The 8003-nt window shown below is 36.3% G+C and overlaps 1 non-coding gene across 1 annotated transcript; it reads right to left on the bottom strand.

Moving 5' to 3' along the window:
• Nucleotides 1-7580: 7580 nt before the first annotated feature.
• TRNAN-GUU (transfer RNA asparagine (anticodon GUU)) lies at nt 7581-7653 on the bottom strand. Its single transcript has one exon. It is a non-coding gene; the product is annotated as a tRNA-Asn (tRNA).
• Between the last annotated feature and the right edge of the window lie 350 nt (nt 7654-8003).

Below are 8003 nucleotides of genomic sequence, written 5' to 3' on the forward strand. Positions count from 1 at the left end.
TTATACCTTACAAGTTACAGAATAGTAAAAAGGTAAAAGTGACGGAAATCAATGAAAAGAACTGCTGTTTCGGGGCACCACTAATCTATTCGTTCACCAAATTAGGCACAAATTCGTAGATCATCTCCACTAAAAATTACCAAGCATTCAGTACCAAGTGTCCTCCATTCGAAACCGCCAAATGGACTAAAAGTAATACGAAACCTATCATGGGAAACATGAACGAAGAGGGATTGATAAATAAAAGATAAATATTTCCTATATGGATGGGAATCAATGGAATAATGGCAAATTATTCTAGTGGACTGTAAGCCGTGATGAATTAAAAGAGTTTGTCTCAACACAAGAGACAGTCGTTTCTGACGTTTATCGAGTTTCCGGGCTATAGCCTTTGGGCCCTGTTTCATTCAATATTTCACACCCCTAAACTGCAATCCCACATCCAGCCTTGAGGAGTTACTTATCAAGGCAAAGCAGAGATAACATGCATAAAAATATTCTTTCGCGATGCTGCTAAGCTTGATATATTAATATTTTTATCATAGCTTAATTAGACGTAAATTGCAACCATAGATATCTTATTAACTTTAGACTGTATGAATGCATGGCTAGTTGTCGCGCGCGAATTTGCTTGTTCGCTATGACAAATTCTTCCGTTTAGCTAAAATTTCTCAATATAAGCAAAAGAAATGGCCTGGCTAAGGCTATGATTAACAAACCAGTTCCTTTACAAGGGCCCAGATAATTACTTCTCACAAACCGCTATCATTAAGGCTGCAAAGAGGGTCAACTCTATTGAAACATAGGAAAGTAAACAGATTGCAAATAAACACCGAATATCTGGAAGTGTAAACGGAGCCACTACAAACGACAAACAGACTTTTAAAATATGACGATGATTTGGACAGCTCCTCAAGGAAATAACATTTGATCCTAACAAAGCAATCACTATTATCAGGGCTTAAGGGCACATAAATGGAATCAACAAGGTACAAACGGTTGGCATTGCGTAGTCAGAAATCTTAGATTACAACTTAGTTGTCAGCAAATCAATAAATATGGTGGTTAAGCAGTAAAAAAAGTGCCGAACACTAAAAACTACCCGGACAAAAGTAACGAGAGGAGATAAAAAAAGACAGAAAGCATTTAAGTAGAGCAATTTTCTATAAAATTCTCTCCCGCTCTCGTAACAACTAGAAATCAAAGAGCACCAGATTTAATGAATCGAACAAAAAGATACAAAATAAGGACGTGATATTAAAGATATAATTACATATGTACTTAATGCCTCCATTAATTGTGTACAAATAAAAAACAAGTCTAAATAAAGCAAAGGTTTGGCCAGTAAAAAAATAAGCTCTTCCGGAAACAGATAAAACATAAACCATATCAAACTAAAGCATATCAGTATCCAAAAGCCACGAATCCTCAGTTCTTCTACGATTGTTTCGGATATAAAATATTTCATCTATTTTGAAAGAATTAATCGATCTTATAGCGATTTCGGCATAATTTTATCTCAAAAGCGTGAAATGGATATAAACTTCTTAATTGTTGCCCACATATAATAATTATATCATAAAGGTCCTTTGGTGCGGAATATTGGACTTTTCTTTTCAGAACATTCATAGTTTTCATGTGCTTTCGCTTCTATCACAAAAAAGAGATCCAAATTGAGTAACTTGTGTAAATAATAAAAGGTATTTAGTTGACATTGCTTTATTTCATTCCATTTGCCATGAAAGGATATTTACGGTAATTCTCCAACCAAACCACATATTATCAATTTTTGTGCCTTGGCTAGTATATGGTAACTGGCTTTGTTACAAGCCAAGCTATGCTCATGATTGCCTGATTAGCCATTCTATATAGAATAATCTGACAAGCCAGGCATAGTGAAAAAAGGCTCGATTCAAAGCGCTTTAAAGACAAAGATTTTGTCACCACCAAACCAACAGTCGAAGTTTCGTTAATCAAGCTAAATGCTAAAGCGCACTTTTTTTTAAAGGTAAAGGTCCGAATCCGATTTCTTTACATGGAAAAAGGTAGAAAGTGAACTGTATTAACTGAAGGAAGTTTCATTAAAGCGCTTCTGATTGAAGACATAAAATTAATCAATTTTCAACATTCTTTAGCATCACATGCTGCAATTATTTCGTGCATTATTGGTTACATGTCTTTAGGTTCTGTTTTTCATGTTTGTCTATTTCATTATTATATTAGTTTCGGGTTAAAGTAAGAAGGTTTTAAGTTATAGTCAACAAAGGCTTCATAATAAAATTGAAAACTAAAGCTAGCAAAACGAAGTGCGCAACAACCCATTGACTGCGCCTTGCCTTAATCGGCTAAGCAAATTGAGTGTTTAAAAAAAGCCAAATAAACGTTGTGGAAACAATCAGAGATTACTCTGATTTTGTCACATAATATTCGACACGATGATACTGACAGAAAGCAGCCCTCCTTTAATTAAGAATTCGTATCAAAACTGCTTGCCTTGTCGCTTGAATCTAACTTAGCAGATAGCTGTTGCCTTGAAAGGAACATTTGCTAAGCCAGGGTAAAGGAAATGGACTTAAAAAACCGCATATCGCCTATCGTATTATGTACATTTCCATTTCTTTTTCAAGCAAAGCGCTCAATATTTTTTGTTTTTCATAGTTTACATCGATGGGGTTTGGACGTTGTTTCTTTCCGACCGAAACCCCACTGTGAAATTCAACACCACGATATAACGTTAAACCCATTCATTGAGGTGGCCAATCAAGAGCTACTAGAACACCAGATATAAAAACTACCCAAGCCAATGAAAGAGGCAAGAAGATTTTCCGTCCAAGTCTCATTAATTAATCATAACAATATCGTAAAAATGCTGCACAAACCCGTATATGTACAAACGGAAATAAAATGACCTTTATACTGAACCAGATTGTGCCCGAAGTCCCCTAAAAACTAGGAATGTTTGAAATAAATGGCCAACCCCCCAAAAAAAGCAATGTACATAAACTAGAAGAGTAAAGGCGTGGCTCTATGACCAAAGGCCCAATACAATAAGGCCTTTGGGCCTTTCTCAAAAAACCGTACATGACATTTTCACATCATACGGCTCCGTTCCAAAAAGAAAAAGCCGGCAAATTAACGCAATGTCAAATCCAATCCGTCTCGCATGGATGTCTTGATGATGATTGACGGCCGGAATTGATTGTAAGTTCAGGCTGCCTTGTAAGACTTAGAGCCTGTATGGAGCATCCAGGAGAGGATCTAGAACTTCTCTTCCCGCCAGCTCAAAATGAAATAACAACAAAAAGTGAACTAAGAAAATTACTTGCTATAGGCGCTTCATTTTGAGCCTGTCTCAAAGAAACCAAATCAAATTGAGGGGCCTACTCGATTAAAAAAAACACTAGAATCTAGTTGCCGCAACAGATAAGCAAATAATTCTATACTTTCTTCATCTATCGGCCTCCCTTCACAGTCCTTTAGACCACTTAGCTAATATATGGCATAAGAAAGACAACGCAAACTTTGAAGTTTGCTGACAACCATACAAAGCTTGCTTAAAAAAAACAAAACTAAAAGGGTCTGGAAGAGTCATCGGCATAAAGATTTATGGTTTTGGCCTCACCCAAAAGAAAACGATCCTTTACAAATAAGCAATGCCATCTATGCCGCTGCGGGCTCAAATGAAATACCCAATGATGGGCACTTTTTAGTATTTTGTTTTTTATTTATTTAGCAGAGATCTCCTTCAAGCAAAAAACAAGTCTTTGCAAATTCCTTACAGAAGGTAAAGTTAAATAGTCTAGGCCCGATTTGCCCATAAGATACCATTAGCTCTATTTGGCCTGCAATCGTTTCAAACACATGAGCGCATGCTTCGCTGTCATTTCAGTAACTTATAGTGTTTTGTGGCCTTTTTATAAATGTGAACTATTGCCAGTGAATCTTTTTTTCTGGAACCAAAATGATTATCCCTGTCCAATGGGTTTACATTCATCCCTAGACGTCAGGTACTGTCTCTTTTCCTGCCGTTTTCGTAGCCGTCAACTGTAATCCGTGCAAGTGTATCCGCACCCGGAAACGATAAGAGATTCATTACGGTAACCTTTTCGGGGTTCGAGCTTAAGAGCACACTTATCCATATGGGCATTCAATAGTATAGATTTGGAAAAGAATATAAGGTTAATTACTTGGGATATCTCTTCAATCCTAGATAGCTCATTAAACGGGTTCGCGCTTCATGGCTGTGCTTACACACTAGGCTATTTCCTTTTGAAAGCTTTGCGGAATCTATTTGTGTTCAAACCGTCGCCCAAAAGGGTTTACTGCATAAGGCCCTTGCTTGAGAAGACGCTGGCTTTTGCGAAAAGCGAAAGCCTAACGAATGTCAGATGCGAAGCTCCGCACCTCATTAAAATCATATTAGCATATTCTCCTAAAGAAAATAAAACAAACCCCATTAAAGAATATTCCACGTTGTAGCCAGCTACTGGTTCAGCCTCTGCTTCTGGTGAATCAAATGGGGCTCGATTGATTTCTACTAGACAGGAAATAAAAAACATAATCGATACAGGAAACAAGAGAATACGAAACCATATCTGCTCTTACGCCATAACAATCTCACTTAAATTACAAAAACCTACACAAATTAGTACAGTAATGATAATAGGACCAATAGATACTTCATAAGAAACCATTTAAGCAGCAGATCATAATGCTCCTAGAGAAGCATATTTGGGATAAAGAGTTAAACTATTCCACCAATCCGTCGGTGTACATTGAGTTCTCTCCGAACCATACAAGCACGTCACCGCGCATACGGCTCTTTACCCCAACAACTTGCTTTAGATTGGTAACAGGGTTTCTTGAAAGGATGGACTAAGCTTTATAGATGCAAGTGCCGCTATCTAGCCTTAGCTTTCGCGAAGCAGATCAATCGCTAAAATCGCGGCTATGTGTTTTTTGTGGAAATCTTGTGATATGTCCTGCCTCAAATAATAAATTCACTAGACGATAATCCACTCCATTTCGCATCAAATGAAATGTGAGAGACCTATAGGCTCAGAACCTGCGCATCGCATTGGGTATAATTCGCTGAAATTAAGCAAACATCTGGACTCTTTTTCTGCTGCTATAAAAAAACAAAATAGGCTTTTGTTGGTTGTTACATTTTTTTTTTGAAAATATTGTTAAATATAGCAGATACCATGAGTCTTTCGATCATCCGCAAGAAAAACGTCTAACTAGATTTATCCGGTATCACCTATGGTTCTCATTCCAGAGGATCTGGAATGCTGCCGACTGGTATGTCGTTTAGTCTTTTATCTTCGAAGGAATAGGCAATATTTTTTATACGATGGGTGCTTTGATTCAGCAAACAAGCAATCTCAGCTGACGGAAAACAAAATAGCATACAGTTATTTGTTCTATCAACGAACACAGGAATGTAAAGATAACTGTAGGTTGTCGGCTGCCTAAGGAGACTTTGATTCGTAAAAAAGTTGCCTCATCTCAATCAACAGAGATAACTTTCATATAATATGCTTAGTGACTCCTTAACTGAACAGAATTAACCATGTTTCTGTAGCATGCCCTTTTCTAGCTTTTTTGCATGTATTCTTATTTCCAAACTACTTTAGCCCTTGGTATAAAAATCCTTTATCTTTGCCATCAGAATGATCTAAAAAGAAATTGACCCCCCTTTTTTTTTGGATGGGAACTCAGTTAGGGTAGGAATAACTGAGGAGTACCCAATTTGAAATCCCAATCTCGAGCATCTTTTTATCCACTCATATTATGATTATCTAGGACGAAATAATCCTTCTGACAATCTTTTCATTCATTTTTGGATACAAATCAAATAAATGATACTTAACATCTCTTTGTTAAGCTGACTCTGTTTTCTATTCAACCTTTTTCTATATCTCTAACTAAACAAAAAGTTGTTAGTGAACATCGACTGGTAGAAATATGTATGAAAAAAGGTTTATTAAGAAATATATTTTCTTTTTGTATTGAAAAGAAAACTGAGAAGGTTGAGATGGATCCAGAAGCAATCATTCTTTGTGGCGAACGGAATCCCGTTGGTTCAGATTGGAACTTTCTATGCAATTCCACTGTGCTATTAAAATATCGAGCATGGGTTCCCTCTGAAATAACCAATGAGGAGCCGTATGAATACAACGCTTCATGTACGGTTTCGAATCAGAGACGGTAAAATACAACCAAACTGTCGACTATCCTTATCTGGAAGTCTAAGTACAGTTGATATAGTCGACAACCAATCCAAGTATGGTATATTTGGATGGAACGGCGCCAACCTATAGGTTTCATAGCTTTCTTCATTTCTTCGTTAGCCGAGTGCGAAAGATTGCCATTTGATTTGCCAGAAGCGGAGGAAGAATCAGTAGCAGGTTATCAAACCGAATATTCAGGAATAAAATTCGGATTATTTTATGTCGGTTCCTACCCAAATCTCTTGGTTTCGTCGCTATTTGTAACGGTTCTTTACTTAGGCGGGTGGGATCTACCAACTATTATCCATCCCGGAATTAATCAGTTTTTCCTATCTATGAATGCTGACTATGATGTCTACCTTGGTGCGTTTGAAGTAGTAGTGAATATCATTATCACATCAGCCAAATCTTATTTATTTTTGTTTGCGAAAGGAAAAATCAAAGAAAAACTCGTGATTCTTTACCTATAGTAAGTTCCCGTATCCGTATTTCTCATAATGATAGTGCTAATTTTCTTATCTCTAGTTTCACTAAAATACTCTTAAGCAGTGCGCCGTGCATCTTTGACAAATTACAAGCCATCACGCTTTTCCTTCCAGGCAGCAAACTGTCATGTACGGAAATTCAAGCTAGCCCATAAAGTTTCTTTCTGCGCAGCGGAAACTGCTTATTTTCAGCGCCGATCCAACAATTAATAAATCAATAAACAATTAAAAAATAACTCATTTGCTCCTAAATTCACCAAATAACAAATGGATTGTACTTAGAGCAGGGATAGAAGCTTAACCGATTCTTTTACTACATCTTGTTAATTACAAAAAGCCAAAAACTAAACGATAGCAAAGCAAACAAACCTATCATTTATTCGCCCAACAAACAAGGCAAGCATTAAAAGAGAACAGCAGATATGAAAACTCAATCCTTTACCCCACAGATCATGCCATAAGCCCCATATGGCAAGGCCATCAAACAGAAAGCTTAATTTGCATATTGAAAAAAGCCTAGCAAATAAAATAACATTCAAACCCATGAACACCTCTATTACATTGCAGACAATTAAATCAACTAAACGGTCTTACCACGCAAACTAAAGTAATTAACATACTATTGTATTTAAATGTATATACAGTGAAAGTGCTTATCATATATGCGTTAGGTTAAATCCTTGCCAAGATAAGCCAATAATCGGAGCTTTAACATTTGCCGATAAAATAGGACAACATATATTAAGAAAAAGATACATTCCCGTTATCCAGGATATGAAATCAGAGCACTTAGAAAACGTAAAAGCGCAGACTAGCTCTCATTAATTAAATCCCATCCCTATTTTGCTTATTTCTTTTTAAACTCCGGATGCAAGATTCGAACTTACAGCCTATGGATTAACAGTCCATTGCTCTACCAATTAAGCTAATCCGGAACCCCTGTATGGAAATTTATTTTTTTTCTTTAGCCATATTAAATCATATGAGGATTAATGAGTTTAAGAATAACTAAAATGCCTAAACACTGATATTAAGTTTCAATTATATCTACAAAACAGCACAAAAAAGAAACTATGATATTTTAGGTCGATTTGCCAAATAAACTTTCTAGTCGAAACAATAGATCCTTAAGATCTGATATTGGCAAGAACTTCATAAATCCTCCTTCCCATGCAATTTTAATTGTTTGAGCATTAAAGAATGATTAAATCTTAAACGATATAAAAATATATCAAACAACTCGCACAAACGAAACTACCATTTTTAAAATAACAAACACCGTGCA

Source organism: Lygodium microphyllum, unplaced genomic scaffold (genome assembly GCF_053477565.2).
Source record: "Lygodium microphyllum isolate KBCC unplaced genomic scaffold, Lygodium_microphyllum_v1.1.10 scaffold_42, whole genome shotgun sequence".
Classification (NCBI taxonomy): domain Eukaryota; kingdom Viridiplantae; phylum Streptophyta; class Polypodiopsida; order Schizaeales; family Lygodiaceae; genus Lygodium; species Lygodium microphyllum.